Source organism: Parasteatoda tepidariorum, chromosome 8 (assembly GCF_043381705.1).
Source record: "Parasteatoda tepidariorum isolate YZ-2023 chromosome 8, CAS_Ptep_4.0, whole genome shotgun sequence".
Classification (NCBI taxonomy): domain Eukaryota; kingdom Metazoa; phylum Arthropoda; class Arachnida; order Araneae; family Theridiidae; genus Parasteatoda; species Parasteatoda tepidariorum.
The window spans coordinates 25,149,592-25,168,639 of NC_092211.1; the positions used below are offsets into that span (position 1 = coordinate 25,149,592).

General features: G+C 30.9%; 1 protein-coding gene across 1 annotated transcript in view; it reads left to right on the forward strand.

The window, feature by feature from the left end:
• Positions 1–6,557: 6,557 nt before the first annotated feature.
• The window catches only part of LOC107455066 (uncharacterized), a 41,167-nt gene continuing 28,676 nt past the window's right edge, over positions 6,558–19,048 (forward strand). Inside the window, exon 1 of the mRNA XM_016072481.4 lies at positions 6,558–6,709. The gene's annotated coding sequence lies outside the window, so the exon portion shown is untranslated. The remainder of the gene's footprint in view (positions 6,710–19,048) is intronic.

Sequence of the window (19,048 nt, forward strand, 5' to 3'; positions counted from 1 at the left end):
AATTGTTCTTGTGTGCATAAAATACCCTCTTACAACCATATCTAAAAGGGAACTGAGAGCACTAGTAGAATAGTTTTTTATGATATTATTTCCGAACTTTTTAATTCTTTAGTGCGATTTTATTAAAAAAATCAGCTTTGAGCTAATTTAATTTTAACTAAAAGTCCGTGATAAACCTATAGTGCAAAATCTGTTTTCGTATTTTTATTTATAGAGCTAAAACCCCTTTTAGTCGTAGGCAGTCTCGAACGAGTTCGGGAAAGTTTAAAGGGTTTTACTCAAGAGTTTCATTGGAATTCTTGGAAAATAAAAAAGTCTTCCGTTCGTATTATTCGAAAGCGACTAAAATTAGCGTACTCTTAACTTAATGCAAAAGGATACCTAACTGTGACGAGTTTTACATCTGATCCGCAATGCTCTATTTTTCTTTTTTACCTATTCATTGTCACATGAGTTTTTTATTTCTTGTAAATTATAGATATGTTTGGAACGATTTCCGATGTCGTGATCTGCGGTAAAATAACCGCTAGGTCGTTGAAACTTCCAGGCGAAATATTTTTTTCTTTTTCTAAAATAATAAAATTTGTAAATTTAAAATCTAATTGGCGCGACAGATCATGATACGGTAATATCCCCATTTGTGTCTTATAATCAATTTAAAGTAAGTATGAGGTCGTTTGTTCTGGCAAGCGTGATACAACACAACCCTGGCGGACGAGCGTCAGTGAATTCTGGGAAGGTCAGTTTTACAACATTTTTGGAGTAGAATTATTTTCTTGTTAAAAATTTAGAAAGAAGTGGCAGTCTGGTCAGAGCCGTTTTTAGGACCCCTGGGTCTGTCTTTATGAGTAATTTTAAGGAAAAAAATTTATCTTGTGTTGTGTACTCCCCGTGTAGTAAATGGTGACTGATGCACGTTAAGTCCGCCATGTTCTCATTACAAATCATACCTCTGGGACAGGGCTTTTTTTTCTTTTCTTCCAGACGTGGACACGTACCTAGGTTTGCAAAACCCTTAACCGTATAGTCCACGTCTGGCCGACAGTCTAGCTCGCAGAATACACAGCACATAAGCAAACAACTTCAAAATTCACAACTACACCATAAATACAAAACACAATTGCGTTATGCAGATGGCAATAATGTGTATCACATTAGTTAATAAAAAGTAAATAAAAAAATGAAACAACAAATGAAGCAAGAACAATAGTGAGTACACCAGTACATATAGGTGAACAGCAAATAGATATGAAAAACAGCATATGTAGTTGTTGACAAGAAGAAACGTATTTTTTCTTTTTTAAAATTTTCGTTGTGTCAAATTTTGAAGAATAATAAAAAAAGAGAAAAGAAAATTTAAAAGTTTTTCAAAAGTCAAAAAAGTTATGAAAAAAAGTTTTTTTTTTTTTTCCTAAAGTTTTTTAAGGTTTCATAAAGATCAAAATTTTGTAGGAAAACATTTATAATGTAAATGTATCTAGCTGTCGATGAATTTCATTCTTAGCGAATGTAGTATTTGTTGGTATGTCGGACAGTCTGAGACGAAGGCTGAATGACCAGGGTTGTAGTTGGTACCTTTGTACGTGTTCGAGTGCCAACAGTTAATGCAATAGCACTCATCGCAATTGCATTCATGGGTGTGATGATTTCCGCCGCATTTTGCACAGGTTGCAGAATCAGCCGTGCACTGGTTCGTATGGTGATCCAGGCCTTGACACCACTGGCACCGTCTGAGAACTATGCGTTTCTTGATGATACACTTGTTAAGACCAATGAAGATATTTTTCATTTTCAGAAGATGGGTAGCTAGTCTATGCGATACATTTACTACGATGTGTTTTTTGTCCGTGCATTTTTTGTGTGGAATGGATTTAAGATACTTTATAACGTTGTCGTCGTTCGATGAGTAGCTGTTCTGCTGTAGTATGGTAGCTATATCCTCCCCTTCAAATTGAGCTGGAGCATTTAGAATTATGAGTGATGTAAGTCTTTGAACTTTATCTCGAAAATCAATTTTGTTTTGNAAAACTTTCTCAGATTAATTTATTTTACAGGTGTGTATGAATCTTGTAGGTGCAAATTGAACTGTAAGTGAGAATTAAGTACCTAAAAACTTCATTGGATTGCAGAAAAATAGATGTCTGTTGCTTTTTTAAGTTTTCCGGCTGATAAACTATTCAAATTATTGGTGTTTGCATGATTATCAATCACTATTTTAAAAAGAAAAACAAATTGCATGCTTTATACAAAAGGATGTATTTTAAAAAATATATAAGACAGTGTTGTTGATCGCTAGTTTTTTTTAAAAACAATTTATAAAACGTTAAGATTCTGAAGCCCCCCTCTCCAAGTTTGTAGGGTCCCTGGACACTGTGCCCATGCATAAAGACGGTACTGCTGTTGCAGAATAAATTTAAGTAACAATAAATTTAAAAAACTAAAATAAGTTTAGTGTAGGTACAGAGATGCCAACTGCTCCGGACAAGCCAAAATAATAAAAAAAACGGTAAATAACTAGAAAGTAAATTTTGCAAATATTTGACTATTATTGCTTGCTTTTTAAAAGGTATAGCATAACAATGTACTTTAAGGTAGTGAATTATATAAACATACGAATTATTTAGAAATAGTGGTGGATCAAAATCTATTAAACTGAATTTATTAAACCAAGAATCCCAATTCAACGACGGTTATAATATAAATAGGGTACATGCTACATTTTAGATTTTCAAATTCATGACTAATTCCTAGAATTTTTCGTGACTTAACAAAGTTTCTATTTTCTCCGACAAAAATGCAGCAAGAAATTTAAAAAAGCATTATAATAACATTCATTGAAATGATAGGTATAACCAAAACTGATATACCCTGCATCGTCATAATTAAAGATTTTAAATTTAAAAAAAAAAAACAGAATAAAGAAAGAGTTGCAATAAAATAGCTGAAAAAAATGCATAATTTTTTTCTGCAGAATTATATTCTAAAGATACTTTTCTTGTTCATCCGAAAGGAAAGAAATACTCCTGATTTTTCTGTTCTCATTTCGGAATTTAAAAAAATTCGCCAATGATTGGCTTGCTTCAGCTAGAATTTTAAATTGCTGAAATAAATAATAGCAAGAATTCTGAAATCGCAGAAGTTTAAAAGATAATTCGCTCTGGAAATGATGTTTTTTCTTTCATATTTTGAAAGAACACCATAGCTTTTAAAGAACATGATAAAAACATTTTATATTTTTATAAAATATGACTGTGAGTAGGAATTTTATTACAAATTCAGATATTCGGAACACCATGAAATGGGGGGAGGGTATTTTTAAATTCCATTTTAAAAATTAGATTGTTCAGCGACCTAAATCCATGATTTTCTTATAAATATAGTTATAATCATGACAAATTTTGTTCAATACAGAAATTCATGACTTTCCAGGTGAGCGGATACCATGTATAAAATAAAATCACTTATATTTATGACTTGGTAATTAGGAAAAGATGCAATAGTATCAGACAAGTAGATAGATTTATGTCTTTCAATTAAAATAAAATCCAAAAAACGTTCCACGGGTATTCCGTCGTTATTCTACGTGGGAAATATCTGGTGTTGAATCAATACTTACTGAAAAACATTTTGCTTCCTTCAGTTCAGCAATTGTTTTGTTCTATACTTTATATCCCACAATCGATTCATTATAAATCGAAGCTGATAAATAGGATGTATATCCATTGCCCTTATTCCCATAATTTTTTATAAGTCCAGCAAGAAAAAGAGTAAAGTTTTCTCAATAATTCCGAAGTCCCGAAATAATTTCCATTATGCTGCGATCCAATTGTTTGATAGTCTCAACGGATTGCATGACTTCGAGAGGCTAAGAACTTTATTACTTCTACAATTCTTCTGAATACTTCTTTTCAATAATTGATTTGACTGTTCATCTGATTTGTAGAAACTCTATCTATTTAGCATTCTTTTTCTTGACAAGTAAATCATTGTAGTATGCTTGTCCCCAAACATCTTTTCATGTTCTGAAATGCACACATCAGAATGTTACCAATCGTTTAAGCAACTTTCATTGCTAAATGCATTGATAGTAGTTGCTAAAAGGCGGCCATAAAAACTTAACGAAACTTTAAGAGTGGCGAACTTATGAGCCTTGGAAACATACACTGGTGTAAAGGTACTGTTAGTGTTTTACAAATCTCAAGAAGATCACTAATTTCGTGATTGATAATTGTTATTTTTTTATACATAATTTACAACAAATGTATTAAAATTTATACTAAAAACACTTTTTAAGATTTTGCCTGACATAATAGTTTTTGCCGAACTAAATAAGAAAGAAAATAAAATAAAAAACATTAAAAAGTAGACACCAGTTTAAGAAAAAAAAATCCTATTTAAAATTACTATTCTCTAAAGGAAAACTTACTTTAGTATAACTTTTAAATCAATCGATCACATTTATGCCATTTGAGTTCGTCATTTCAACAATATTCAAGAAATATGCGTAATAAATTTATACTCACAATCGGAACTTGTTAGGCGAAATCGGAATAAAACTGACATAGGTGTTACGTTTTATTCTCACTCGAATTAAGCAACATAAAACTGGAAGGATCATGGTAAAAAAAAATTCAAGGAATAATAAACATAAAACATATTGTTCCATTGTTGTTGACTGGCATTCAAAACTCCCCTTTCCCAAAACAGTATAGCGCGAGCAGTTCTTTCTGTTCTTCTCACCTGTTTTTGTTCTACAAGAACGTATTATTCCATAATTTGCAAAATGCCATGACCCATGAGAGGTATGGCTGAACCAATTTTTTCTTTTAATATTCACTCTCACTTGCTAACCTTTTTTTTTTTTTGACATATTAGATAAGATAAAGAAAATTATTAATGCTATTAAGACTTTTCACTTTCCCGGGGCCCTATCCTTAAAAACGGCTCTGAGACTAGTGATTATAAACAATGATAAATTTTGAATCACTATAGCCATTTCATCTAGTTGCAGTATATTTCTATTATGACCTTCGAGCCAGGTTTTATAAAATCATACTGGCATAAATAGAGCACCTAACACTCGCCATTAACTTTTCTTGGTGAATATGCTTTGGAGTGTATTTTGGGATTCATTGTTTAACCAACACTAAATCCATCTAACATTAGAGTGAAATATACTTGATATTTCGCGTGGTTTGCGTTGCTGTAATTAATTCAACGTAAGAACTCGTTCTCTTTTCAATCAAATTTATTTTTTTTAAATTTTTTTTATCTAGAGCTTATGGAGATATGCAACTTTTCAACAAAAGAAGAAAAAAATGACAGAATTTTTAGCCGTTGTCAAATAATAAGCTGTTAGAGTTGCCAACAAAAGAAGAAAAAAATGGCAAAATTTTAAGTCACTGTCAAATAATAAACTGTTACAGTTGTCAAATCCAAATTTCATCCTTTACGATATAATATATATGTTACGGTTAATATAATGATTTGGTTATCATTAATCGCCGGTTAATATTAATAATAAACAAGTAAAGCGGTTAAAGGGAATAATTTATCGAATTTATAGAATAATTTTCTACGTATTTGTTATTGTTATTATTTACAATCGCCGATTATTATTAATGATAGCCAGATTTATCACATTAACCATTACATATATATTTATACATAAAATATCGTTTTGTCCTTCTCTATGCTACGAACTCTAACTTCGAATTCGTGACCTTCTGCAATGTCCGTTATTTATCGTAATATTATATCGTAAATTGTCACTGCCCAATTGTTGTAATTTTGGATTTCGTTTGATATCGCTGAAAATTCGGATTTTTTTATTCTTTAAATCTTACACCGTGTTGAAATAAATTTTGTGGAGGTAAAGAAGCCTTTAGGTCCTAGCTTGGTGCATTTATAACTTCAAAAGTATTGTATTAAAAAAGAATTTCATTAATTCGTCATTTCTGGTAAAAACATTTGAACGCTAAACTATTTGTAAAGCGGTTCTAGTATTAGTGTATTTAAATCGTAAAGCAAAATAGCCAAGTTTATTATGATCTCCTTGAAATTTCAAATTTTTCTCTAGGGATTGTAAAGAAAACTGAAGTCACGAATTATTAATAAAAATTGACCTTTCTCTTCAAAATTTTATTTTCTTCAAATTCTGGTTTCTCTTGTGGATATAGCCTTTAAATCCCGCTGTTTCTTGAATATTAAACTTTTAACGAAGTACCACTGAGTTTCTGAATAATGAATTTTTTCAAACCAGTTTTCAAATCCTTTGTTTTTGAAAACAAAACTTTGTGATTTAAAAATAGAATTTTGACGCATAAGGACAGTTCTTTTCAGATTAAAATAACTAATCTCACTTTTTTCTTCCCACCTCTACATGAATTTAATTATTTTCATGCATGTTTACGAACCATCAGACAGGCATAATTGCCGCCAAAGTAGTGAAAGTTCCACGAACCATGCTAAGGTCAGCAAGGTAACCTTGGTACGGATTGCTTTTCTAAATGACACGGATTTAAATCGCTTTGATCCGAGGAAGTTGTTTATTTGTTCCTGTTTTGAATATTTCTCTCAAGGTATACACCGTCACGTTTCAGTATTTTCGCTCATTATGGAAATCTAATTTACCTAGTTGATTTGTTCGATCGCCGCCATTTCGTTTGTGCTAGCGCGTGATCGATGAAAGGGATAACCACTATGCTAAGTATGACTTCGTTCTTAATGGTTTTATTGTTTATACCTTATTGTTTATCGCTGACATAGTTGATATTTTGTATATTATGCTTCAGATATGTTGTTTGTTGATTTACGTAAAGAAACTTTCGATGAAATTATTCTCAGAATATTTTAAGGAGAAATACTATTTTTTCTTTTATATAATCAACGTCTATTTCAGCATTATTTATTGTCAGCATTAAATACAAGTTAGATGTTTTTTAGGGGGACGGGAGCTTGATTATAATAAAAAATTATAACAAACTAAATAGATACACTCTAAAGTATTAAAATATTGACGACATTTTAATTTTGTCTATACATTTTTCGCTTTGTTGAAAATGTTAAGACACAGATAGCCGAAGCAAATTTTCTTTCTAGAAAAGTGAAAGTAAAATTCTTTAAGCGAGCGTAGTTTTCACAGCGGGATTTTAGAAGCATCTTATACATCTGACTGAAATTTATGAACGCATAAACAAAGACAAATTGAGTCCTATTATTTCTTTCTTTCTTGCTTGTTTTCTTCTCTTCAATTTTACTTTTTCTTCGAATAGTTGCAACGTTTCTTTTATCTTTGAGCAGAAAGTTTTATCTCTAGGTATAGGTGAGGCGTACCATGAAGGAAAATTTTGAGGGGGCACAAAGCTTTTTTTTTTAAAAAGGTATAAATATATACTATACATATATATATTATATATATAAATGGTTTTTAAGATAGCCTTTACATAAAAGTGATAATCATAAAATATTTTCGTTCAAATGTATAAAGACTATCTACAATTTTTTTTATCGCTTTTAAAAAAAAAGTAATAACTTTCAGAAAATTCTGAACTTTTCAAAAATTATGGGGAACCCCTTTGCCTGCCCCCTCCCCGACGCTACGCCTATGTCTCCATGTATTTTTGAATTATTGTAACAAGCACATAACATAATGAAATAATCAAATGCAAAAACACAACGTTTGATAAAACAATTTTTAGTACAAGTTTCATTTACAAGATCTTTAACCCTCCGACGCAGAATTTTTATTAAAAATATTTGCCATTCTTTTTTTTTTTGTATTAATTTAGGTCAAAATAAATGGAAAAATATTATATTTAGCATTTTAATAATTTTTGGTTATAAAACACAGAATGAAACATCGGTGTTTTCTTTTTTTTTTTTTTTCTGTGTTAAAGGAAAAATCTCCCAAACACGGCTCACTTCCAAACAATTTTTTTCCTTCAAAATGTGCACTTATTTGCAGTTATTTAAATATAAGAGAAACAAATATTCATCATTCAAATGTCTTTAATTTACAAAACCAATAATTGATAAATTTTTGAATAGGAATGTAATTTTTTTTTCCAAACTACTTTTTTTGNTAAATGGAAAAATTTTATATTTAGCATTTTAATAATTTTTGGTTATAAAACACAGAATGAAACATCGGTTTTTTTTTTTTTTTTTTTTTTCTGTGTTAAAGGAAAAATCTTCCAAACACGGCTGACTTCCAAACAATCTTTTTCCTTCAAAATGTGCACTTATTTGCAGTTATTTAAATATAAGAGAAACAAATATTCATCATTCAAATGTCTTTAATTTACAAAACCAATAATTGATAAATTTTTGAATAGGAATGTAATTTTTTTTTCCAAACTACTTTTTTGGATTTTTTATTTTAGTACAAATATAATTCCGATAATCTAACAGATTTTATTTAGTAACTATTATACTGTTTTTTATAGTTAAAAAATACCATAATATATTTTTGCTTCAAATAAGATCGTCTGAAAAAAATATATAAAAGGGACTCATAGGGTTAAACTTGTACACCCACTTATGCTATTTCTATCTATGACATTTTATTCTCTACTTTTGCATAAAACCTAATTTTGAATGCTAAAACAATTTACATTTTATACTTAGGCTGTTAGATTTAATATCTACTAATTGCTTGCTAATTATGAACTTCCAAAGGAATTTTTTTAAATTTTGAAATTTCTTGTGAAAAACGTAAAAGGGGGAAAAATTTACATTCTTCAAGTTAAAAGTCTTCCTAACCTAGTTAAGGTAAAACGATACCGGTTTCAATTTTTATTTACTACTGATATTACGTAATTGCTTTTAACTATGTAACTAATATTCCAATCACTAGAATGAATTCAGAAGAAAATATTTCTCAATACTGAATGAACTTGGCTCTGCAGTAATTTAATTTTCCTGTACCAAACCTCTGACTAACCTATATTTTCTTATCAACTTACCTCGCATACTGAGTAAATTGTTGTTGTTGGATCAATTTTGTAACAATAATTTTATGAATTCAACATTAAGTTTTAAGTGTTTCGTAGTCAAGCGGATCAACTAGTCAGAGCTAGATATTCAACTTTCCTATTATACTTAAATTTGGTTTAAGCATAATAGGAAATCAAAAACTAAAAACAGCGCCAACTAGCTCGCTCTCACCTACGCTAGAAAAGATCAAATTCCTCCTAATTTAATGCCACCAATTAATAAATTAGAATAATTTATAATTAGAGCCTTTTACAAACAATTGATTATAAGTGAGTAATTTGAAGAAGAAAGCATTGATTAAGTATAAAATAATATTCATTTTTGAAAGATATCGTTTTAAAAGACAAAGAAAAATCGTTTGGGCTCCAAAAGAAATATGTTTCCCTATTAACTTTTTTCAACGTTTCTAGCAGTTATTTATTTTTTTAATTTTATTGCAGTACCAGAAAGAAAAGAAAAGCTAGGTTTAGCCCTAAGACTGTAGATTCAACTGTCGCACATAAAATCGAATTTAAGGTTATTAATGATTAAACGATGGGGAAAAAAATTCATTCTTCTTTTTAAAATAAAAAAAGTCTAAAACTCAAAATAATGTTTTAATTTTTAATATATTCAGAATCGTCTTCATTTACTTTATTTCTAAAGTCGGGGTTCCGCCAGAGAAGGTTGATTATTTAGGGTTCCGTAGCTGGAAAAAAAATTGGGAACCGCTGGTTTAGATAGTTCAAGCCGCAATAAAAAAATATCGCACGCTCTATTTTCTTGATTAGTGTCTTTGTCATTAGTAGTTGAGGAACTTTTAAGCTTAGCTAAAAATGTGAACTGGAATTTTTTTAAAAATTTTGTCTGAGACTAAATTAAAAAAAGTCCTTTCCAACCTTGAATTTTTTTTTTACTCATTTTTAGTGACCTTTACGACAACAATGAATGTCAAATCTTGTTTTTTGTTTGGCAAACTTATCACGTCCGTATTTCTAAGATTATTCACTTCGTCATCGGAGGTGCCTACCTTTAGAGAAACTTCGTAATTTAGTATTATAATAAAAAAGATGATTACTTCCAGTGCCGTAACTTCACCGTGATTTATTTTTATATTTTGGAACTTCAAAAAAATCTTTTTGATTGCCAGTAAAGATGTTTTTTTTTTACGTCTACGCAAACAACTGGACACAGTGGTCGATTACTGGTTTTCAAAATGACGCGACAAGTTGGAAAAATCAAAGAAAGAGGAAAACACAAAGAAATATAATTTGAGTTTTATTGAGTAAAGATAGGAAATTAATTTTTTTATCAATTTTTAAAATTAGGTACAGAACTCCTCAACCGATGGCGCTGCTAATTGAAAACGATTGTAAAACGATCAGAGAATTGTAAAACGATATTTTTAAAAATAGCCAACGTGATGCAGTCTAAAAACAAAATTAACTGACCTTCGCGTAAATATTTCAATCACAAACATTGTTTAGTAGTATTTCTAATCGGCAATTCCATCTGGTGGCGAAATTTGCAATTGACTTTGAAATTTGATGAGAATGAATGGCTGGTTTTTTAAACACAATCTTTTTTTCTTTAACTGATTTTTCAAATCAACTGTTATTTATGGAACACCCTGCGGAATTATGTTTTTGAGGTGGTTTGAAAACAACTTCAATCATAGAAATGTAGGATTACTTCACTTTTTTTTATTATTTTAGTTCTCAGATAGGAGGGTTCCAAGCATAGAGTTGAAATACTGGGTAGAGAGAGTAGAATAACCCCCGACCCGTGGACAAGATAAAGTCACGTGACTGTAGCCCAAACTTGCCGTTCACTGAGACCGCTTCGATTCCCGTCCATTCGTTTAGCATTGCGATCGTCTGATGCAATTAACTGTCTGTCTTTTTANATCTTCTCAAATGTTTAAAATTTTCGTCTGGAAATGCGCCAAAAGTTTTCACGTGACGAATTTTGCAAGCACAAAGTCTGCTTCCAAATTTTAGAGATTGTGGCATAACTAACTACCACTACAAATATTAAAATACCAAATCGGTAGTATATAAGACAAAGTCAACTCGATTCTATCTTGAGGTACCTTTTGATAGATGAAGGTTGACACAGTCATAAATTAAATCCCCACAAGATCTTTCTTTGATTTGAAAATGCTGTACCATTTCGATCTTCCCATTTCCATCAAAACTGAGAGATAATACTGATATTATCAGTCGAAAGAAGTGACTTGAGTTTTGACTTGAGACTATAAACTACGGGTGTTTAAAATTCTGTGCCAAAGGGCTAATAAATCCTCCCTTTAAGACCCAAATGAATAATTGCACTTACGAAGAAAACTCGCTGCAAAGTAGTTTCTGGCCAAAGGGATGTGTCCAAATCTTTTCTCAGGGGTGACAGACTTTGGAATTTTAATTTATAATGAAAGCAGAAGGGAAGTGACCTCAGTATTTTATTTCTTAAAAAAACCGTCTTTTCGTTCATTCGAATCTCGAATAATTCAAATTCGTCTTCGAAAATTCGAGTTATTTAAAACAAGATTTGAATTTTTCACGTACTTTTAATGCCGTTCTTTACATTATTTCTTCTAACAGAAATCTATAGATAATGCAAAAATTTCGAATTAAACAAGTTCGAATTATCCAGTTTAACTGTATCATCGGCGTGGAAAGCTTAATTTTCTTTCAGAAGTCTACATTTCTGAACAAGTATTTTTGTATTACAAATTTTATGGCTGCAATAAAAACTGACATTTTTTCTTGAAGTGGAGCAATCTACTTTTTATATTCTAACGCTAATTTTTATTCTTTTCATAAATTTCAAGGGTGCAGTTTTTGTGGGCGATGTTATATACCTTCATCCCATTAATAATATTTTTAAAAATTATCTTAAATGATATTCAGGTTAGTCAAACATAGATTTGTCCTCCTTTTCTTTAATGCTTCTAATGACCTACTTTCTCTTTCTCCTGACCTTTTTTTAATTTATTTACGAATTCAAGTTTAGATAAAAGAGAAAGTTTAAGTTTACGAACAAGTTTAAGATTTTTTAAATACTCAGCTCAATTGAAACTACAAATGAATTTCTTGTTGAGTTTATGCCGTATTAAAATTTTTTTCATTAAGGTTTGCATTTCCATGCAGTTAACCTCAAAGTGATTACAACAGAATTCAGTTACTTGAGGATTTATGGATCTAACGAAAGGATTTGAAAGTTATGTAAATATCATAATAACATTCTCGTTTTTGAGTCATACATTACACGATCGGTGATTTTGTTGGATTATTATGATTACATGCAAGTTTGTTGTTGTAATAGTTACGAAATAAACAATAATGTTTTTAACTTTTGAACAATGATAACTGTCTTAAGGAACCTTGGTTAAACCTTGTTGGATCTTAATCTTTGCTTTTGAGTTCTGTATGTTCTTGTAAATGTTTTTTGCTTTCCAGGCCGATTTTACAATCAGTTATTTTTTGTTTTGTATTCGATTTGCTCCTCTATCACTATCTATCTATTTTTTTTTGTAAGTTTATAGAGTTTTTATTTTTTCTCGTTATAATAGTTTTTACTTACTAACAAATAGTTTGTAGAGCTCTTATTTAGTAACCCAGATTTGAAAAGGTAAAAAACATTTTTCTTTATTCCCGACGTTGGCTAGTTGATTAATATAGAAGAAGAGAGGAACTGTATGTTTAATTCCGCAATCTCGAACCTAACTCAGAAAACAAGAGAACTTCAAAATCAAATATTGTGATAAGCTCTTCTTCGTTAAGAACTTGTTGAGCGAAGTAAATCATCAGTTGCGTTACACTGAAAGCTGAAGAACGAATACCTTCACTGGTTAGCCTAACATCAGGGCAAATCTTATCCATATGTTACCACTGGGGAAATTTTGCACCAGTACTATGGACAAAAAGGTCGGGGCGAAATACTGACACCACATTGTCACCATCATGCTGCTTGTCATTTGCTATAACCTCCACCTTTCTGGCTTACAAGTTGTTTTTGCTTGTATGATTTAGACATAATTTTGGGCTCTGAGCCCGAAGAAATTTATTCGAGCCCGAGATAAAGGCTTAATATTGCCGTCTCACCACTCTGCCTCTAAAACCTAAACAAGGAAATTAATCAATAAAATCTTTTTTATCACAATTAAAAATTTTGCATTTTTTATGCTTAATAACTTAACAAGTGTTTGTTTAAAAATAGTAAGAAAGTTAATGAAAATTTTATCATGAATCTGAGCTGGGCTTTTGGGCTCGAACTAAGCCCGTTTCGTCTCTTATATGACTTACTACGACAACGTGGTTTGCAATAGCAGTATACGTGAGTCAATCTTATTGCTAGTTTATACAAATTAAAACCTCTCTCTCGTAAGCCGTTCGGGATAAATCAAGGAAAATATTTCGTGAAGTTTCCTCTAACATTTGACGTGAGCATTGAACATTGGGAACATGAGAGTATTCCCCTAAAAGTATAAGCTGATTCAGCTGAACTTATAACAGTATTTTTTTTAAAATTGTCCTTTTGTCCTATTTATGCGGGGTTTTTTTTTTCAATTTTTATATTACATTCAGTTTTCCTAATTGTTTTATGAGCTTATAAGTTTTCATGTGCGTTTGGCGACATTTATTGATTTTCGCTAATGTTTAACAAAAGGAGAAGTGATTTTTTTTTTTTTTTTGGCGATGTCCTTTTGGAATTTTTTAAAGTTCGTGGATCTGATTATAAGCGGGCACCCTAACTTTAGTCTCCCAAAATTTTCTAAAAATTCTCGTCTTATATGTTTAGTAATATGCGGGCAAAATTTTCTTATTGCTTCTATTTGTTTTACATGCATGTCTAGTATATATGACATCGTTTTATAAATGTATTTTGCATTGACGGTTAATTGAATGGAATAAACTTTGAAAAATGACGTGTTTTTTCTCTTAAAAACGAAAAGCATTTTTCGTACTCTCGGGGTTGATAACTTTCGCAGTTTTTCTCAGATTTATTTCCAGTCGCTATGTATGCATGTAACGAACGCAATAACCCATTAAACCTAGGTTTTTTTTATTGCGCTTAAATCTTTGATTTATTAGATGATAAACTCGAACTTATAGAACATTTCGATGAAAGCAATCAAACGAGATTGTTTTTAACGAAATTTATTTATTCTTAATGCTTTATATGAGTCACACTCTTTAAGTGAGACTGATACTCCCGTATTTTCCGTATCGTGTTAAGTAAATAAATAAAAATTTAATACGTCATTGAATCTGTTTGTTGCAAATGTTTTCGGAAAGGACTCTTAAGCCGCTTTTATTTTCGCAAATGTTATTTACATATACATATAATAATCATTTATGGAAAAGAAATGAATTTTTCAGACAAGCGTAAAGTGGTTTGCATATTTTAATGAAAAACACAATATTTAGAGGAAACTTATCGCGATATTTTCGGAATTCCTGGATGCGCCATAAAGTTCGCCAGAATTTCGAACGCACCAAATCCTTGTTTCTTATCACTGTAAAAGCCCAAATCTCAGAAAAAAAGTAGATTTCTTCCAAGCTCTCAGAACTTGTAAATCACTCCATTCTACATTGTGTTTTCATCCGTTTCATTTATTTTTGTTTGTTATTTAAATGGAATAAAAAATAAAAGTGAATTCTTTAGCCCTTAATCAGTGGAGACAATTTTTAAACGCATCATTTATGATTCTCCATTTTTGGCGCTTAAAAATAAACCTTCATTAAATAATACAATGACTCATATGTATATAGTAGCTGGCTAATGTTATTTACACTGAACTCTGTTTTGCCCTATTTTTCATTGAAGGGGCTCTCATATTATGGGGTACGTTCAAGAGGGAGGGTCATACTTCTAGAGATAATTGAGCAAAATATATGGAAGGCTTTTTTGTAGAACATAATAGAGTGTTAACTGAATATAAACAATTGCAAGATTCTAAAACCGGAACGGGATCTTTAAAATTTCCGGTATATATCCGCTTGCATTACGTTTGCTAGAAGATGTGTGAACACGGATGATATTATAAGAGTTTTGATTCTTGAGACTGTATTTAAATTTACACGCATTTTAATTATTCATAAGATTTTCCTGAATTCTAAAAGTGCGTGAACCATTCCCTCGAAAACAAAAATTAAAATAAAATCCAAAAATTTTTCCCTTGAGAACAGTAGCAACAATATTTACCCTATAGTTTCGGTTATGGTAATCTTTATTTCTACTACAGATTGAAACTACCTGTCTTTGGCATTTCCAGCACTATAGAGGATGCCCGCTCACATTTTCTAGGGAATTGAGATCATTGGAAAGGGCAGGCCACCGAGGACATGAAACCTTATTATCCAAAAACTATACCCCTGTTGACATTTTGAAACACTCATCGAGGCTGCCCTGCAGGAAAATCTATCTTGGGTCACAAATTCTCTTTGTAATGGGTTTTTAGATTTTTCAGAAATCGGTAGACTCCATGCTACTTCGAAGATATTTGGGCTACGCTGACCACCATAGTTGACGCTTTGTCACACCATTAATGAAAAACTGACCTTGATTTACATAGAGAAAACAATCCCAAAAATCTCAAATCCTTTTCTTTCCTTATGTCATGCCAATAAATCGTAAAACCGCCTGGGCCATTTAAACTTTTTTTTTCTATTCTCCTCTGCTTCGGGAAAACTTTCAACAAGCGTTACTTAATTACTTTTATATCGCATACAGCATGATAGCATTATCGAGGCTTCTTAATGAAGGCTTTGGTTAGTATGATAAACCTAGGCCTCATGAAGTCAACTGATTATAAAAAAAACGCTAGAAATCTATTTACTGCCTCTAGCAGAGAGAATTAGTTAACCAAGTTGGCTTTTCCAGCAAGACGATGCCTCTATTCACATAGCAAAATCTTCACAATGAGGATTTTTTGATAATAAGATGCTAGCCAAGGAATGGTTTGTTCTTTCTCCTGATCTTAATTATACAAAAAATGAGTTTTTTTTTATAAGACAATATTTTCCAAAAGCACGCAGTTTCAAACTGGGACAAAACTGAAGACTGCCTGTATCGAAACCTGGAAAAATATTGATGCTTCTCTCCAGTTTCCTAAGAATTGGTTAAGTACAATGCAACAATATAGTGTATTTTAATTCAAAAACGAGTGTGGTGAAAGTATTGGTTTTTAATGGAAGCCTTATTTCAACGTGCACTTATTCTCCTCCTTTATTTCTTATTCAATTTTTTTTTCCAGCCAAGGAGGGACAGGAATTAAATTACTCTTTGTAAAGATGCTTTTGCATATAGACTTTTCTTAATACACATGTTTAGCTCTCAACTTTGTGTTCATATTTGATTTTCATCTTCTATGGTTTTGTTAAGCCTTGTTCTAATTCATATTAATATTCTCTCTGAGCTGCCTATATGTCTGATTAAGTATACTCTTATACTAGTTTATCTTATTGTAATTATAAATTTTAGTGTTACTGAATAATAAAAATGGTGACAGCTATTTTACACCGAGTATTGCAAAAGAATATAGTTGGCGTAGTGAAATACTTAGATCCAAGAGTTATGAATGATGTTTCACTAAACCAATTTAGTGAAAAGTAGTTGCCACCATTTTTTGCGTTAAGATACACTAAAATTTTTACAGAGTACACTGTTAGAATTTTCATTCTAAAATTACAATAAAAACAACCGACATCAGTCTGTCTACCCAATTAATTGAAAAAGTTTGCGGTTAGAAATATTTCTTAACCTTTGAAAGGGTCTACAACTGTTATAGTTAATAAACCGTGAACACAAATCTATACGATTTTGCAATTATTTACTGCTCTCATGGTTTCAAAACTATGAAAATGAAATTTCATTGGAATTAAGCTTTTCGTTAGGAAATGGAAGTTAGAGTTACGTCAAATGAACCTAGAAATGAAGCCAAATTAGTTTCTCTAGTGATGCCATCTATAGTGAGGAACGGGAAATATGTGCAGGACACTTAAAAATCCCCGTGTGTTGAGGAAATGGTGGAAACATTGTGGCATCATCTCTGGGATACGAACCCCCGTTCAGCCGAATCGTGAGATTGATAGATTATCCCTCTCGACTAAAGTATGTACCCAACTTCAATGAACTAGGTGGCTTCATAAGGTGTTCACCATGCACTTATTACTATAAGATTTTCAAACTTCCACTGTTGCGTTATGCATCCGATGATGGAAACTAAATATACCAATTCGTAATTCCATCATCGGATCATACGGTGTTCACCATACACTTATTACTATAAAATTTTTTTAAAGCGTCCACTGTTGCGTTATGCATCCGATGATGGAAACTAAGTATACCAATTCGTAATTCCATCATCGGATCATAAGGTGTTCAACATACACTTATTACTATAAAATTTTAAAGCTTCCACTGTTGCGTTATGCATCCAATGATAGAATCTAAATATACCAATTCGTAATTCCATCATCGGATCATAAGGTGTTCACCATACACTTATTACTATAAAATTTTTTTAAAGCGTCCACTGTTGCGCTATGCATCCGATGATGGAAACTAAATATACCAATTTGAAATTCCATCATCGAATCATAAGGTGTTCACCATACACTTATTATTATAAAATTTTAAAGCTTCCACTGTTGCGTTATTTGATGATGAAAACTAAATATACCAATTCGTAATCCTTATCACATTGTTTAGCCTTAAGCTTTTGAAAAACGTGCTCTCAATTATCATAAGCAAAGTGTCTAGTTAGCGCTGATAAAATTATGTTTTTTTTTTCCAACCGTATTATGTAAAAACAGTCTAATAAACGACTTTTCCAACTTTGAATATCATCTTTTTAATAGTCATTTGATTGATTTGTTCGAATGTGTTGAAATAACAATTAAACAAATTGTTATCCGAGATTTTTCTAACAGTGTATATGTCCTCAACTCTCATTTGAACTGTTTTCGTCGAATCGTGCGCCAAAGAGACACTTTTTCAGGTCGACTGATTGTTACCAAATGTATATGTTACCGTAAACTTAAAAAAACACTAAATGCATGTACTGAGATCTCAAAAATTTAATGACTTGCCTTAATTAATCGATATTCTTTAGTAATATATTCTTTATTCCATATTCTTTAGTCTTTAGAAAAATCTTATAAATAAGAGTTTCATTTTTTTCAGAAATATCGTCACAAAACTCATGAAATAAAAAAATAAAAAAAGGAATAGTATTGAAGAAATGATTGATGATACCACTGATTTTAACTTACGTTGTTAATGTAATTTATTATAAAACAAGATAAAATTTATTCAAACTTGAATTTAGGAAAGTAATATATTTCTAGTTTTGTTATTAAAAAACTATTCATTTTCAGACGACTGTTCAAATCACATATTTAACCAGTTAATGTGGCCTTGTTTTCTGATATTGACCCTGAACTATCCTTTTCGTCTCTTTCTTTCATTCCAATGCACATCGAAAAGACAAATCCTTGAAAAAATATTTAATTGAAGATAAAAACTAATTTCAAGGTAAAAATAGAGTGTATGGAACATAGTGTAATTTTAATTTTCTAAGTCTTTTTTTTTAATTTATATATTTTATTTAATTTTTTTGTTTTAAAATTTCTAAAATTTAGCTATATTTAAAACTGGTTCGTTATTTGCGATGCTGAGTCGCATTTAATTAAAAGAAGAATTGGAAAATACTTGAAAAAGAATTAAGTCGAAAGAAGAATTAAGAATCGGAGAGACGTCGCTACATGTGGAAGACGCTGGAGGTGAGGTCGTTTTTGAAGCAGACACGGCTTCCTAGTGGCTGTTGTGACTGCGAAGAAGAAGAACAGTTAACTTTGGTATTGAGTTGCATATTTTTTAAAGCATGGAGGACAGTATTTGATATTTATCCAGAAAAAAACAAACATTTTATTTTCACTTCTTCGTAACGACGCTGGCATCACAGAATACAGAAAATTGTAGTAAATCTACTACAAAATGACATTGAAGATTTTCATTAAAAATTTTTCGTGATTCTCTTTCACATGAGTACGAATATATATATATA